The following is a 16,883-nucleotide window of genomic DNA, read 5'->3' on the forward strand; positions in this document are numbered from 1 at the left end:
AGGTCTACTATTTTTGAAAAATTCGAAGAACGACTGACATTTTTAGAATCTGATCTCAGGTCAGAATGGGTTAATCAGACCAGTGTGTGTCCCGTGGAAACCTCGTATGAATCTGATCTCAGGTCAGAATGGGTTAATGTCGAATGTTAATAAAGCTAAATTATACTTTGGCAGAGGTTTGGGTTGTGTGCTGTAGTTAATGCCAGTGACTCCAAATATTAGTGAGATATCTTCTACAGTTGAATAGAATTTAGATCATTTAAAAACGGTCCTCATTGTTCGGTCCCTATAGTACAGAGTACCCCAATATATTCTAATTTGCTTTGTGCTAAGAGGGCTTTTGACAGTTTGGCTGTACAATAGAGTTACACCGTGCTTGAGGTCATTCAGGTACAGTGCTATGCGTGAATTATTGGAGCTGATTTATGGCAAGTTAAACTACATAAGCCAAACCTCTACAAAAGTGGCATTTTGTTTAAAGGATGAAAATGGTTGGTAACCATGTTTGTTTGGCAATTGAGGTGTGTATATAGTAGTTGTGTTTGCAAGTGTTTTCAATACTGGCATTTGACACGATTGTCTATGCGTCTTGAGCTGATTATTGCAGACCGTTGATGTGATCACGTGCTGTGGTTTAACCAAATCTATTGCCCCTCCGTTTGTTTAGAAGTATTGAGTTCTCAGTGCCTTAATATTCGCAAAGCTTTATTCGTGCAACAACTATTTGTATGCGAGCACTCGTCGCATCTGTCAGTCACAATACCTCATTATTATTGTGAGTCGTGCGTTTATTCTGTCCGTTGACTAACCACTACATACCACTGAAGTTGTGTTGAATTTTATTATGCAACCCGTTTGTCTCCAAATATTGTAATAAAGGTCAAGTTCTCCATCTTAAAATTATTAACTGAGTATGTCGGCACCCTCTACACGATCACAGCACGTCTGAGCATTTGGTTCTCGCAAAGTAAAAAGATATAACTAGAAGCAAAAGAGCCCCACGTTCTGTAAATTAACAACACAAAAACTAAGGCACTGGTGTCGGACTTCTGGTTTACCGGAACGGGGTTCAACTCCCTGCAGTGCCCTGCTCAATGTGTTGTATTTACGGAATTGCGGAAATGGTAATTGCGGAAATGTGGAAATTGCGGAAATTGCGGAATTGCCTGTATGTAATTGCGGAATTGCGGAATTGCGGAAAACGAAATTGCGGAAATTGCGGAAAACGAAATTGCGGAATTGCGGAAATTGCGGAATTGCGGAAAACGAAATTGCGAAATTGCGGAAAACGAAATTGCGGAATTGCGGAAATTGCGGAATTGCGGAAAACGAAATTGCGGAAATTGCGGAAAACGAAATTGTGGAATTGCGGAAATTGCGGAAATTGCGAAATTGCGGAAAACGAAATTGCGGAATTGCGGAAATTGCGAAATTGATGGCATTTCTGTCTCTAGGACCCCCAATTTATATTGTTATATGAATGTTAATTAACTCTGAGTGTACAAACTATCATTTAGCCCATAACCCACTTTGGAAACTACTTTCCATTTGATTTAAGCTGTAGAGATGCAACGTAAATATAACATTGCTGTGGTTATGATGAAATAAATATATTGTAGTTTTGTCTCATGTTGGTAGCCCACCATGCAGAATGTAATTCAGCTAGATATAGCTCATTCTGACACCTGCTCAACAGTTGTACCTGATTCATTGATTATTGGTTTGTATAGCATGGGTACAGATATAGGGTTAGAAAAAGGAAAAACTATTTACAGTATAGAAAGAAGGGGCTGTGGTCACTGGTCATCGTTTTTAATATCATTAAGAACAGAGTAATTTTCTATCAATGAAAATGCCATCGTGATTCATCTCCATCCAATGTACAGTCTGCACAGCAGCTTGCAATCTGTTTCCATAGCTGGTTTGCCTGGGGAAAAAACAACAAGATTGCTAATTAGACTGATGCCTGCTAATAAGCTAGCTTGCTTCCGAGTTGTAGCCTATCACCGGGGCACCGGCGATAAATAAAAAAGAATAAAGCGCCGATGCGGCGCCAAATGAATGGGTAACGTTGTATGAATGCAACGCCGTATCATATCGTTAGTTCATGTGAGGTAACGTTAACCTTTGCTAGAGATTGCGATATTTTTGGCGATGCAGATTGTTAATACATTCATATAATATTGGTTATTATAATATTTTTCCATAATAAAGTACATAAAAGGCTTCTTACCTCGTCCACCTTTCAGCCCTCAGTGATGTTGCTCCGTTTTAAGTCCCGTCGAGACATCCCTTCAAACGAAGGGGATTCTACCCCTCGCCCTCTGCCCTACCCCTCGCTCCACAGACAACCACTGCTCTACAAGACAATTATTTTATAGCCAGAATTAATTTTTACTTTTTAAACAAATTTGGCTGAACAAACTTCAGCCTGAGAGTCATACGGTTTTCTATATCTAATATCTAATTTCATTTCAACTGCCGAAACCCAGGTTGAGGGACCTTTAATCTAATACTCTACCAACTGAGCTATTTCGGCTTGCAAGAAACAGGACGGAAGACAATGAGGGTGGACACAAGTGTGGCCTACATGGGTCACATATAATTCGCCCAGCTGGTACCCACTTAAGGCCCAATCAGATCCCAGTTCAAACCCATACAGGCAAACACAGGTGGCGCACACATGGTTCTGAAATAGAATGGCCCATTTGGACCCACTTAGAAACCCGCATAAGCCCATATGGGCTAACACGGGTGGACCCTTTGTGAAAACTGGGTGCACGGCCCACTCGGACCCATGCCCATAGCCCATGTAGACATTTTTAAATGATTTACTATAGACCTACTAGACCTAGAAATTACATCTGGCCACAAAAGTTCACAGGATCTACTGAATGTGAAGGGGGTTATAGCCCATGTTTTTTGAAATTTTGAAAAAAAAAGTTATCCTCGTTTCTCATCATTTTGGACCGTGGGCTATAGCCTATATCGTACGGCATACTATAGCGCGCCGTTTTTCATCATTTTTGATGATTTGACAAAAATGAAAAAATGACAAAAACGATGGGTTATAGCCCATGTTTTTTGAAATTTTGGAAAAAAAAGTTAGCCTCGTTTCTCATCATTTTGGACCGTGGGCTATAGCCCATATCGTACGGCATACTATAGCGCGCAGTTTTTCATCATTTTTGAGGATTTAAAAAAAATGACGAAATGACAAAAACGATGGGTTATAGCCCATGTTTTTTGAAATGTTGAAAAAAAAAGTTAGCCTCGTTTCTCATCATTTTGGACCGTGGGCTATAGCCCATATCGTACGGCATACTATAGCGCGCAGTTTTTCATCATTTTTGAAGATTTGAAAAAAATGACAAAATGACAAAAACGATGGGTTATAGCCCATGTTTTTTGAAATTTTGAAAAAAAAAGTTATCCTCGTTTCTCATCATTTTGGACCATGGGCTATAGCCTATATCGTACGGCATACTATAGCGCGCCGTTTTTCATCATTTTTGATGATTTGACAAAAATGAAAAAATGACAAAAACGATGGGTTATAGCCCATGTTTTTTGAAATTTTGAAAAAAAAAGTTAGCCTCGTTTCTCATCATTTTGGACCGTGGGCTATAGCCCATATCGTACGGCATACTATAGCGCGCAGTTTTTCATCATTTTTGAGGATTTGAAAAAAATGACGAAATGACAAAAACGATGGGTTATAGCCCATTTTTTTTGAAATGTTGAAAAATAAAATTAGCCTCGTTTCTCATCATTTTGGACCGTGGGCTATAGCCCATATCGTACGGCATACTATAGCGCGCAGTTTTTCATCATTTTTGAAGATTTGAAAAAAATGACAAAATGACAAAAACGATGGGTTATAGCCCATGTTTTTTGAAATTTTGAAAAAAAAGTTATCCTCGTTTCTCATCATTTTGGACCGTGGGCTATAGCCCATATCGTACGGCATAATATGGACTAATTACGGAAACTTGCGGAAAAAACGATATGTTATAGCGAAAAGTTTTTAGAATTTTTTGAAAAATTGCGAAATTGCGGAAATTGCTGAAAAAAACATGGGTTATAGCCCATGTTTTTTGAAAAAATCCGCAATTTCCATTTCCGCAATTACCATTTACGCAATTTACGCAATTTCCGCAATTCCGCAATTTGACAAAAACGATGGGTTATAGGCATAGCCCATGTTTTTTGAAATTTTGAAAAAAAAAGTTATCCTCGTTTCTCATCATTTTGGACCATGGGCTATAGCCCATATCGTACGGCATACTATAGCGCGCCGTTTTTCATCATTTTTGAGGATTTGAAAAAAATGACGAAATGACAAAAACGATGGGTTATAGCCCATGTTTTTTGAAATTTTGAAAAAAAAAGTTATCCTCGTTTCTCATCATTTTGGACCATGGGCTATAGCCCATATCGTACGGCATACTATAGTGCGCCGTATTTCATCATTTATGAGGATTTGAAAAAAATTACGAAATGACAAAAACGATGGGTTATAGCCCATGTTTTTTGAAATTTTGAAAAAAAAAGTTAGCCTCGTTTCTCATCATTTTGGACCGTGGGCTATAGCCCATATCGTACGGCATACTATAGCGCGCAGTTTTTCATCATTTTTGAGGATTTGAAAAAAATGACGAAATGACAAAAACGATGGGTTATAGCCCATGTTTTTTGAAATTTTGAAAAAAAAAGTTAGCCTCGTTTCTCATCATTTTGGACCGTGGGCTATAGCCCATATCGTACGGCATACTATAGCGCGCAGTTTTTCATCATTTTTGAAGATTTGAAAAAAATGACGAAATGACAAAAACGATGGGTTATAGCCCATGTTTTTTGAAATTTTGAAAAAAAAAAGTTATCCTCGTTTCTCATCATTTTGGACCATGGGCTATAGCCTATATCGTACGGCATACTATAGCGCGCCGTTTTTCATCATTTTTGATGATTTGACAAAAATGAAAAAATGACAAAAACGATGGGTTATAGCCCATGTTTTTTGAAATTTTGAAAAAAAAAAGTTAGCCTCGTTTCTCATCATTTTGGACCGTGGGCTATAGCCCATATCGTACGGCATACTATAGCGCGCAGTTTTTCATCATTTTTGAGGTTTGAAAAAAATGACGAAATGACAAAAACGATGGGTTATAGCCCATGTTTTTTGAAAATTTGAAAAAAAAAGTTAGCCTCGTTTCTCATCATTTTGGACCGTGGGCTATAGCCCATATCGTACGGCATACTATAGCGCGCAGTTTTTCATCATTTTTGAAGATTTTAAAAAAATGACGAAATGACAAAAACGATGGGTTATAGCCCATGTTTTTTGAAATTTTGAAAAAAAAAGTTAGCCTCGTTTCTCATCATTTTGGACCGTGGGCTATAGCCCATATCGTACGGCATACTATAGCGCGCAGTTTTTCATCATTTTTGAGGATTTGAAAAAAATGACGAAATGACAAAAACGATGGGTTATAGCCCATGTTTTTTGAAATTTTGAAAAAAAAAGTTAGCCTCGTTTCTCATCATTTTGGACCGTGGGCTATAGCCCATATCGTACGGCATACTATAGCTCGCAGTTTTTCATCATTTTTGAAGATTTGAAAAAAATGACGAAATGACAAAAACGATGGGTTATAGCCCATGTTTTTTGAAATTTTGAAAAAAAAATTATCCTCGTTTCTCATCATTTTGGACCATGGGCTATAGCCCATATCGTACGGCATACTATAGCGTGCCGTTTTTCATCATTTTTGAGGATTTGAAAAAAATTACGAAATGACAAAAACGATGGGTTATAGCCCATGTTTTTCGAAATTTTGAAAAAAAAAGTTAGCCTCGTTTCTCATCATTTTGGACCGTGGGCTATAGCCCATATCGTACGGCATACTATAGCGCGCAGTTTTTCATCATTTTTGAAGATTTGAAAAAAATGACGAAATGACAAAAACGATGGGTTATAGCCCATGTTTTTTGAAATTTTGAAAAAAAAAGTTAGCCTCGTTTCTCATAATTTTGGACCGTGGGCTATAGCCCATATCGTACGGCATACTATAGCGCGCAGTTTTTCATCATTTTTGAGGATTTGAAAAAAATGACGAAATGACAAAAACGATGGGTTATAGCCCATGTTTTTTGAAATTTTGAAAAAAAAAGTTAGCCTCGTTTCTCATCATTTTGGACCGTGGGCTATAGCCCATATCGTACGGCATACTATAGCGCGCAGTTTTTCATCATTTTTGAAGATTTGAAAAAAATGACGAAATGACAAAAACGATGGGTTATAGCCCATGTTTTTTGAAATTTTGAAAAAAAAAGTTAGCCTCGTTTCTCATAATTTTGGACCGTGGGCTATAGCCCATATCGTACGGCATACTATAGCGCGCAGTTTTTCATCATTTTTGAGGATTTGAAAAAAATGACGAAATGACAAAAACGATGGGTTATAGCCCATGTTTTTTGAAATTTTGAAAAAAAAATTATCCTCGTTTCTCATCATTTTGGACCGTGGGCTATAGCCCATATCGTACGGCATACTATAGCGCGCAGTTTTTCATCATTTTTGAGGATTTGAAAAAAATGACGAAATGACAAAAACGATGGGTTATAGCCCATGTTTTTTGAAATTTTGAAAAAAAAAAGTTAGCCTCGTTTCTCATCATTTTGGACCGTGGGCTATAGCCCATATCGTACGGCATACTATAGCGCGCAGTTTTTCATCATTTTTGAGGTTTGAAAAAAATGACGAAATGACAAAAACGATGGGTTATAGCCCATGTTTTTTGAAATTTTGAAAAAAAAAGTTAGCCTCGTTTCTCATCATTTTGGACCGTGGGCTATAGCCCATATCGTACGGCATACTATAGCGCGCAGTTTTTCATCATTTTTGAAGATTTAAAAAAAATGACGAAATGACAAAAACGATGGGTTATAGCCCATGTTTTTTGAAATTTTGAAAAAAAAAGTTAGCCTCGTTTCTCATCATTTTGGACCGTGGGCTATAGCCCATATCGTACGGCATACTATAGCGCGCAGTTTTTCATCATTTTTGAGGATTTGAAAAAAATGACGAAATGACAAAAACGATGGGTTATAGCCCATGTTTTTTGAAATTTTGAAAAAAAAAGTTAGCCTCGTTTCTCATCATTTTGGACCGTGGGCTATAGCCCATATCGTACGGCATACTATAGCTCGCAGTTTTTCATCATTTTTGAAGATTTGAAAAAAATGACGAAATGACAAAAACGATGGGTTATAGCCCATGTTTTTTGAAATTTTGAAAAAAAAATTATCCTCGTTTCTCATCATTTTGGACCATGGGCTATAGCCCATATCGTACGGCATACTATAGCGTGCCGTTTTTCATCATTTTTGAGGATTTGAAAAAAATTACGAAATGACAAAAACGATGGGTTATAGCCCATGTTTTTTGAAATTTTGAAAAAAAAAGTTAGCCTCGTTTCTCATAATTTTGGACCGTGGGCTATAGCCCATATCGTACGGCATACTATAGCGCGCAGTTTTTCATCATTTTTGAGGATTTGAAAAAAATGACGAAATGACAAAAACGATGGGTTATAGCCCATGTTTTTTGAAATTTTGAAAAAAAAAGTTAGCCTCGTTTCTCATCATTTTGGACCGTGGGCTATAGCCCATATCGTACGGCATACTATAGCGCGCAGTTTTTCATCATTTTTGAAGATTTGAAAAAAATGACGAAATGACAAAAACGATGGGTTATAGCCCATGTTTTTTGAAATTTTGAAAAAAAAAGTTAGCCTCGTTTCTCATAATTTTGGACCGTGGGCTATAGCCCATATCGTACGGCATACTATAGCGCGCAGTTTTTCATCATTTTTGAGGATTTGAAAAAAATGACGAAATGACAAAAACGATGGGTTATAGCCCATGTTTTTTGAAATTTTGAAAAAAAAATTATCCTCGTTTCTCATCATTTTGGACCATGGGCTATAGCCCATATCGTACGGCATACTATAGCGTGCCGTTTTTCATCATTTTTGAGGATTTGAAAAAAATGACGAAATGACAAAAACGATGGGTTATAGCCCATGTTTTTTGAAATTTTGAAAAAAAAAGTTAGCCTCGTTTCTCATCATTTTGGACCGTGGGCTATAGCCCATATCGTACGGCATACTATAGCGCGCAGTTTTTCATCATTTTTGAAGATTTGAAAAAAATGACGAAATGACAAAAACGATGGGTTATAGCCCATGTTTTTGGAAATTTAAAAAAAAAAAGTTAGCCTCGTTTCTCATAATTTTGGACCGTGGGCTATAGCCCATATCGTACGGCATACTATAGCGCGCAGTTTTTCATCATTTTTGAGGATTTGAAAAAAATGACGAAATGACAAAAACGATGGGTTATAGCCCATGTTTTTTGAAATTTTGAAAAAAAAAGTTAGCCTCGTTTCTCATCATTTTGGACCGTGGGCTATAGCCCATATCGTACGGCATACTATAGCGCGCAGTTTTTCATCATTTTTGAAGATTTGAAAAAAATTACGAAATGACAAAAACGATGGGTTATAGCCCATGTTTTTTGAAATTTTGAAAAAAAAAGTTAGCCTCGTTTCTCATCATTTTGGACCGTGGGCTATAGCCCATATCGTACGGCATACTATAGCGCGCAGTTTTTCATCATTTTTGAAGATTTAAAAAAAATGACGAAATGACAAAAACGATGGGTTATAGCCCATGTTTTTTGAAATTTTGAAAAAAAAAGTTATCCTCGTTTCTCATCATGTTGGACCATGGGCTATAGCCTATATCGTACGGCATACTATAGCGCTCCGTTTTTCATCATTTTTGATGATTTGACAAAAATGAAAAAATGACAAAAACGATGGGTTATAGCCCATGTTTTTTGAAATTTTGAAAAAAAAAGTTAGCCTCGTTTCTCATCATTTTGGACCGTGGGCTATAGCCCATATCGTACGGCATACTATAGCGCGCAGTTTTTCATCATTTTAGAGGATTTGAAAAAAATGACGAAATGACAAAAACGATGGGTTATAGCCCATGTTTTTTGAAATTTTGAAAAAAAAAGTTAGCCTCGTTTCTCATCATTTTGGACCGTGGGCTATAGCCCATATCGTACGGCATACTATAGCGCGCAGTTTTTCATCATTTTTGAAGATTTGAAAAAAATGACGAAATGACAAAAACGATGGGTTATAGGCTATAGCCCATGTTTTTTGAAATTTTCAAAAAAAAAGTTAGCCTCGTTTCTCATCATTTTGGACCGTGGGCTATAGCCCATATCGTACGGCATACTATAGCGCGCAGTTTTTCATCATTTTTGAGGATTTGAAAAAAATGACGAAATGACAAAAACGATGGGTTATAGCCCATGTTTTTTGAAATTTTGAAAAAAAAAGTTAGCCTCGTTTCTCATCATTTTGGACCGTGGGCTATAGCCCATATCGTACGGCATACTATAGCTCGCAGTTTTTCATCATTTTTGAAGATTTGAAAAAAATGACGAAATGACAAAAACGATGGGTTATAGCCCATGTTTTTTGAAATTTTGAAAAAAAAATTATCCTCGTTTCTCATCATTTTGGACCATGGGCTATAGCCCATATCGTACGGCATACTATAGCGTGCCGTTTTTCATCATTTTTGAGGATTTGAAAAAAATGACGAAATGACAAAAACGATGGGTTATAGCCCATGTTTTTTGAAATTTTGAAAAAAAAAGTTAGCCTCGTTTCTCATCATTTTGGACCGTGGGCTATAGCCCATATCGTACGGCATACTATAGCGCGCAGTTTTTCATCATTTTTGAAGATTTGAAAAAAATGACGAAATGACAAAAACGATGGGTTATAGCCCATGTTTTTTGAAATTTTGAAAAAAAAAGTTAGCCTCGTTTCTCATCATTTTGGACCGTGGGCTATAGCCCATATCGTACGGCATACTATAGCGCGCAGTTTTTCATCATTTTTGAAGATTTGAAAAAAATGACGAAATGACAAAAACGATGGGTTATAGCCCATGTTTTTTGAAATTTTGAAAAAAAAAGTTAGCCTCGTTTCTCATCATTTTGGACCGTGGGCTATAGCCCATATCGTACGGCATACTATAGCGCGCAGTTTTTCATCATTTTTGAAGATTTGAAAAAAATGACGAAATGACAAAAACGATGGGTTATAGCCCATGTTTTTTGAAATTTTGAAAAAAAAAAGTTATCCTCGTTTCTCATCATTTTGGACCATGGGCTATAGCCTATATCGTACGGCATACTATAGCGCGCCGTTTTTCATCATTTTTGATGATTTGACAAAAATGAAAAAATGACAAAAACGATGGGTTATAGCCCATGTTTTTTGAAATTTTGAAAAAAAAAGTTAGCCTCGTTTCTCATCATTTTGGACCGTGGGCTATAGCCCATATTGTACGGCATACTATAGCGCGCAGTTTTTCATCATTTTTGAGGATTTGAAAAAAATGACGAAATGACAAAAACGATGGGTTATAGCCCATGTTTTTTGAAATTTTGAAAAAAAAAGTTAGCCTCGTTTCTCATCATTTTGGACCGTGGGCTATAGCCCATATCGTACGGCATACTATAGCGCGCAGTTTTTCATCATTTTTGAAGATTTTAAAAAAATGACGAAATGACAAAAACGATGGGTTATAGCCCATGTTTTTTGAAATTTTGGAAAAAAAAGTTAGCCTCATTTCTCATCATTTTGGACCGTGGGCTATAGCCCATATCGTACGGCATACTATAGCGCGCAGTTTTTCATCATTTTTGAGGATTTGAAAAAAATGACGAAATGACAAAAACGATGGGTTATAGCCCTTGTTTTTTGAAATTTTGAAAAAAAAAGTTAGCCTCGTTTCTCATCATTTTGGACCGTGGGCTATAGCCCATATCGTACGGCATACTATAGCTCGCAGTTTTTCATCATTTTTGAAGATTTGAAAAAAATGACGAAATGACAAAAACGATGGGTTATAGCCCATGTTTTTTGAAATTTTGAAAAAAAAAATATCCTCGTTTCTCATCATTTTGGACCATGGGCTATAGCCCATATCGTACGGCGTACTATAGCGTGCCGTTTTTCATCATTTTTGAGGATTTGAAAAAAATGACGAAATGACAAAAACGATGGGTTATAGCCCTTGTTTTTTGAAATTTTGAAAAAAAAAGTTAGCCTCGTTTCTCATCATTTTGGACCGTGGGCTATAGCCCATATCGTACGGCATACTATAGCTCGCAGTTTTTCATCATTTTTGAAGATTTGAAAAAAATGACGAAATGACAAAAACGATGGGTTATAGCCCATGTTTTTTGAAATTTTGAAAAAAAAATTATCCTCGTTTCTCATCATTTTGGACCATGGGCTATAGCCCATATCGTACGGCGTACTATAGCGTGCCGTTTTTCATCATTTTTGAGGATTTGAAAAAAATGACGAAATGACAAAAACGATGGGTTATAGCCCATGTTTTTTGAAATTTTGAAAAAAAAAGTTAGCCTCGTTTCTCATCATTTTGGACCGTGGGCTATAGCCCATATCGTACGGCATACTATAGCGCGCAGTTTTTCATCATTTTTGAAGATTTGAAAAAAATGACGAAATGACAAAAACGATGGGTTATAGCCCATGTTTTTTGAAATTTTGGAAAAAAAAGTTAGCCTCGTTTCTCATAATTTTGGACCGTGGGCTATAGCCCATATCGTACGGCATACTATAGCGCGCAGTTTTTCATCATTTTTGAGGATTTGAAAAAAATGACGAAATGACAAAAACGATGGGTTATAGCCCATGTTTTTTGAAATTTTGAAAAAAAAAGTTAGCCTCGTTTCTCATCATTTTGGACCGTGGGCTATAGCCCATATCGTACGGCATACTATAGCGCGCAGTTTTTCATAATTTTTGAAGATTTGAAAAAAATGACGAAATGACAAAAACGATGGGTTATAGCCCATGTTTTTTGAAATTTTGAAAAAAAAAGTTAGCCTCGTTTCTCATCATTTTGGACCGTGGGCTATAGCCCATATCGTACGGCATACTATAGCGCGCAGTTTTTCATCATTTTTGAGGATTTGAAAAAAATGACGAAATGACAAAAACGATGGGTTATAGCCCATGTTTTTTGAAATTTTGAAAAAAAAAGTTAGCCTCGTTTCTCATCATTTTGGACCGTGGGCTATAGCCCATATCGTACGGCATACTATAGCGCGCAGTTTTTCATCATTTTTGAAGATTTGAAAAAAATGACGAAATGACAAAAACGATGGGTTATAGCCCATGTTTTTTGAAATTTTGGAAAAAAAAGTTAGCCTCGTTTCTCATCATTTTGGACCGTGGGCTATAGCCCATATCGTACGGCATACTATAGCGCGCAGTTTTTCATCATTTTTGAAGATTTGAAAAAAATGACGAAATGACAAAAACGATGGGTTATAGCCCATGTTTTTTGAAATTTTGAAAAAAAAAGTTAGCCTCGTTTCTCATCATTTTGGACCGTGGGCTATAGCCCATATCGTACGGCATACTATAGCGCGCAGTTTTTCATCATTTTTGAGGATTTGAAAAAAATGACGAAATGACAAAAACGATGGGTTATAGCCCATGTTTTTTGAAATTTTGAAAAAAAAAGTTAGCCTCGTTTCTCATCATTTTGGACCGTGGGCTATAGCCCATATCGTACGGCATACTATAGTGCGCAGTTTTTCATCATTTTTGAAGATTTGAAAAAAATGACGAAATGACAAAAACGATGGGTTATAGCCCATGTTTTTTGAAATTTTGAAAAAAAAAAGTTAGCCTCGTTTCTCATCATTTTGGACCGTGGGCTATAGCCCATATCGTACGGCATACTATAGCGCGCAGTTTTTCATAATTTTTGAGGATTTGAAAAAAATGACGAAATGACAAAAACGATGGGTTATAGCCCATGTTTTTTGAAATTTTGAAAAAAAAAGTTAGCCTCGTTTCTCATCATTTTGGACCGTGGGCTATAGCCCATATCGTACGGCATACTATAGCTCGCAGTTTTTTATCATTTTTGAAGATTTGAAAAAAATGACAAAATGACAAAAACCATGGGTTATAGCCCATGTTTTTTGAAATTTTGAAAAAAAAATTATCCTCGTTTCTCATCATTTTGGACCATGGGCTATAGCCCATATCGTACGGCGTACTATAGCGTGCCGTTTTTCATCATTTTTGAGGATTTGAAAAAAATGACGAAATGACAAAAACGATGGGTTATAGCCCATGTTTTTTGAAAATTTGAAAAAAAAAGTTAGCCTCGTTTCTCATCATTTTGGACCGTGGGCTATAGCCCATATCGTACGGCATACTATAGCGCCCAAATAAACATGGATGTGTATTTATTAAGTTCCCTGAAAAAGGCCTTTGGGATAAATATTGGGATTGCCTGAAAAAGAAACCTAGGCATAATAGTCATTGTTATCGAATTTATCCTACCAGTTAGCGACAAAAGTGCTGCCCATCTTTCCATGTCCTGTCATATTTATGAGTAACACATACTCCTAAGTAAATAAAACTGTCCGTGCTGACCAAGAAAGGGAAATTCCGGTATGGCAATTGACGCGCTTTATCATTAATGGGAAATAAGACGCTTTTGTTAAGATTTAACTTATAGCCTGACACGGTGACACCTGACTTAAATAGTTATTTACAAGCGTTGCTCATGACAGAATGACAGAATAAATATATACAAAGGGTCAGAATGAATGAATATCAGAATATTTACAAAGGCTCTGCAGAATGGCTATACTTGCAATGAATGACAAGAGTTAGGACAACGGACTAACTCTTGATGATGAACCTAATCCTAACTCAAAACCCTGACAAGCATACAGGAACAAAACTACAACTTAAACCTACCAAAGGACGTCCTCTCTCACAGGCACAAACAAAGCATAACTTTCCACTCAGTCCGTGTCTCATAGGAGGGCTGTGGGCAGTTCAGAAACCCGTCCACCAGTGACATCATCGATGGAAAATCCAAGCTAATAGAAACTGCAGGCTTTCTAGTCCTGAAAAGTTGCAATGCGAAAATGGAAGCCATCGTTCTCACGATAATAAAAATCTAAACATTGTAAAAAAATCTGCCTAATGATGTCACTGGTGGACGCCTGGACGGGTGTCTGAACTGCCCACAGCCCTCCTATGAGACACAGACTAGACTGAGTAGGAAAAAAATGGTGCCATTTTATCATAATTATTACTGAGGACCTATTACAGTATATGAAGATAGGTTGAAAAGTGGCGAAGTGGTCCTTTAAGTTAATGTACTTAATGTACATATTATACTACTCGTTATTTTTGACGATGAAAAAATAATGAAAATCATAGTACTATGATGGTATAGTACTATTGTGTGTGTGTGTGTGTGTGTGTGTGTGTGTGTGTGTGTGTGTGTGTGTGTGTGTGTGTGTGTGTGTGTGTGTGTGTGTGTTAGAGAGAGAGAGAGAGAGAGAGAGAGAGAGAGCGAGAGAGAGACTCGGTGCCTTTTTTATTTGGGTGCTGGCAAAGTTATGATTTGGCAGACAGGCTACATTCTCTGATCCCTGCTGATAAAGTGAGTTGGCGCAACATCAAATCAGGTGAAACAGTAACACAGCCAGGCTTTCTGTGGTCAGGCTGAGAACCTGCCCAGCCCTCTGCTCAGCATTGTTGCTTCTGACATACTCCTATGACAATGCAGAGGCTTATGAAAACGTTTCGTGAATTAATTTTAATAAAAGCATTTACCCAATTAGAAATGCTCAACGTTTCACTTGTATGGAAATTAATGTTTGTACTGTGTAACTATCAACCAGCGTAGATAATTTGACATGACAAATCTAAATGTCTTGATCAAGATGTATTACATAAATGCTAATTGTCGTTCGTCGCTGATCATTCAAAATGCATATTTAACATTGTGGTTGCCATTGTAAGTCACCAAAATTAAAATCAGCTAGCTAACAGATTATACAGAGCTGTACAGAGCAGTGGCTGAAATGATAAACCACTTGTGGGCAGGCCCCAGCACCGCTCTTATTAAAGACCTCATTGTTGACTGTTTGTTTGATTACACTTGAAAATGATAAACCCTGCAAGAAGAGGGAGACCCGGCCTCTGTTTGAGTGTGAATAGGCCTGCATCCCCTTAACTTTGCCTGAATAAGGCTCTCTGTTTCTAGGTCACTGTGTGTTCCTGAAATGCACACCTAACTCTACAAGGGAGGGACACAGATGGAGCCCAGCCACGGTTGTGTCCTGAAAACAATATACTAAAGTATACTAGATAATACACAGTATGCTATTTTCAACATACTATTTAGTAACTCCTACGCAGTAGTGTTTCACTATACGGACATACAAGAAAAGCAAAGTGTATGTTCGTATACAATTTGGAAGGGGCTGTATCATTAATCATTCTATTTAGTAAGCCAATTTACTTTTAGTACATCTGAAGTGAAACCCTATTGCTTATTAGATACTAAGTAGCAGACTACTGTGGTTTCGGACGCAACCCAAGTCTTTGGCCATATCAAATCTGCATTTAGCACGCAGTTCTTCCTCCTGCATCTTTATCTCAAAAGTACTATTATAGTCATCATGGTAAAACAAAAAAACAAACAAACTTGTTGTTGGTTCAAATCTGTCTCACTATGTTTTTCGGGGGGAGGTGTCTGTCTCACTACCACATCTCTCCTGTCTCTCCCTGTCTGGTGTCCAATGCTAGCCTCGCCCTGGTTAACCACTCCTCCTTGAAATCACATTGCATTTCTTTCTGCGAGAAATGAATGAAATGTGATTTCAAAGGGATGGTGGTTAACCAGGCTGGTCCAATGCATACTGTCCACCACCACCAGTTAAGTAGAAATCAGCCTCTTCAGATCATTTCAGTAAGTAAATACTTGAGACACACATACAGGTATTTCGGGTGTGGCCGAATCCGCCATTCCTTCATGGAATGAAAACCATAGACATATAAATTCCGGCATTCCGGCTCTGGGGCATGTGTTCTCGAGAGGGGGCAAAGCTTTCCCGAGATTCCTTGCAAAGCATAGCGGAAGCATGAGCTTGCCAAGCTTACACATGCTTTGCATGTGCGTCACAGAGCGGATGTTCGGGTCTGACAAGTCCCAGAAAAGATGCGCTGTGATTGGCCAGTAGTCACTTGAATAGCATGCCTTCCACGTACACACCTGGCACACTTCCGCCACAGAGTGTAAATTGTTATGCCCTCCCGTCGACACACATGGCTTCAACGCAGCGCAACACAGCGCACGATGTTCAAAAGTTTTCTCTGCACTTTTGATTCCGATGCGCTTTTATCAACATTATTCAAGTGAAATGTGTTGGTTTTATAGACTATTTAACAGCAACATTGGGCTAATATAGCTTGCATGTACGACACAGGACAGGGATTTACCCAAGGAATAAAGGTTATATTATCATCTGATCATCTATCGATACAGTCGACACGACAGACAGACAGGATTTCAGCAAGCAAAACCTCTGCAATCAAAGCCCAACCAAAAATGGTCGCCGACAGCATATTCGGAGCAAATATCGTGCAGTGTGTGAGAGCGACAGTTAGTCATCTGTAATTCCTCTACAGCCCGAGGCTATGTCTATGACTCCACTGTAGCTGTGGTATCTGGCTTCATGTGCCAATTATCCTCTCCAAAGGACTAAGGCACTCACATGACAAAATGTTTGCTCTCTTGAAGTCTGTTTGATATCTTTGTACGGCCACATGAAGCACAGTTTAATATCATAAACTAAATAGGACTCTGCATGTATACGCAATTACAGACACCGTGTTAGGATGCTTAGCCTACTACAGTATACAGCAATCC

This window comes from Protomyctophum bolini (genome assembly GCF_963924005.1).
Source record: "Protomyctophum bolini genome assembly, chromosome: 21".
NCBI lineage: Eukaryota > Metazoa > Chordata > Actinopteri > Myctophiformes > Myctophidae > Protomyctophum > Protomyctophum bolini.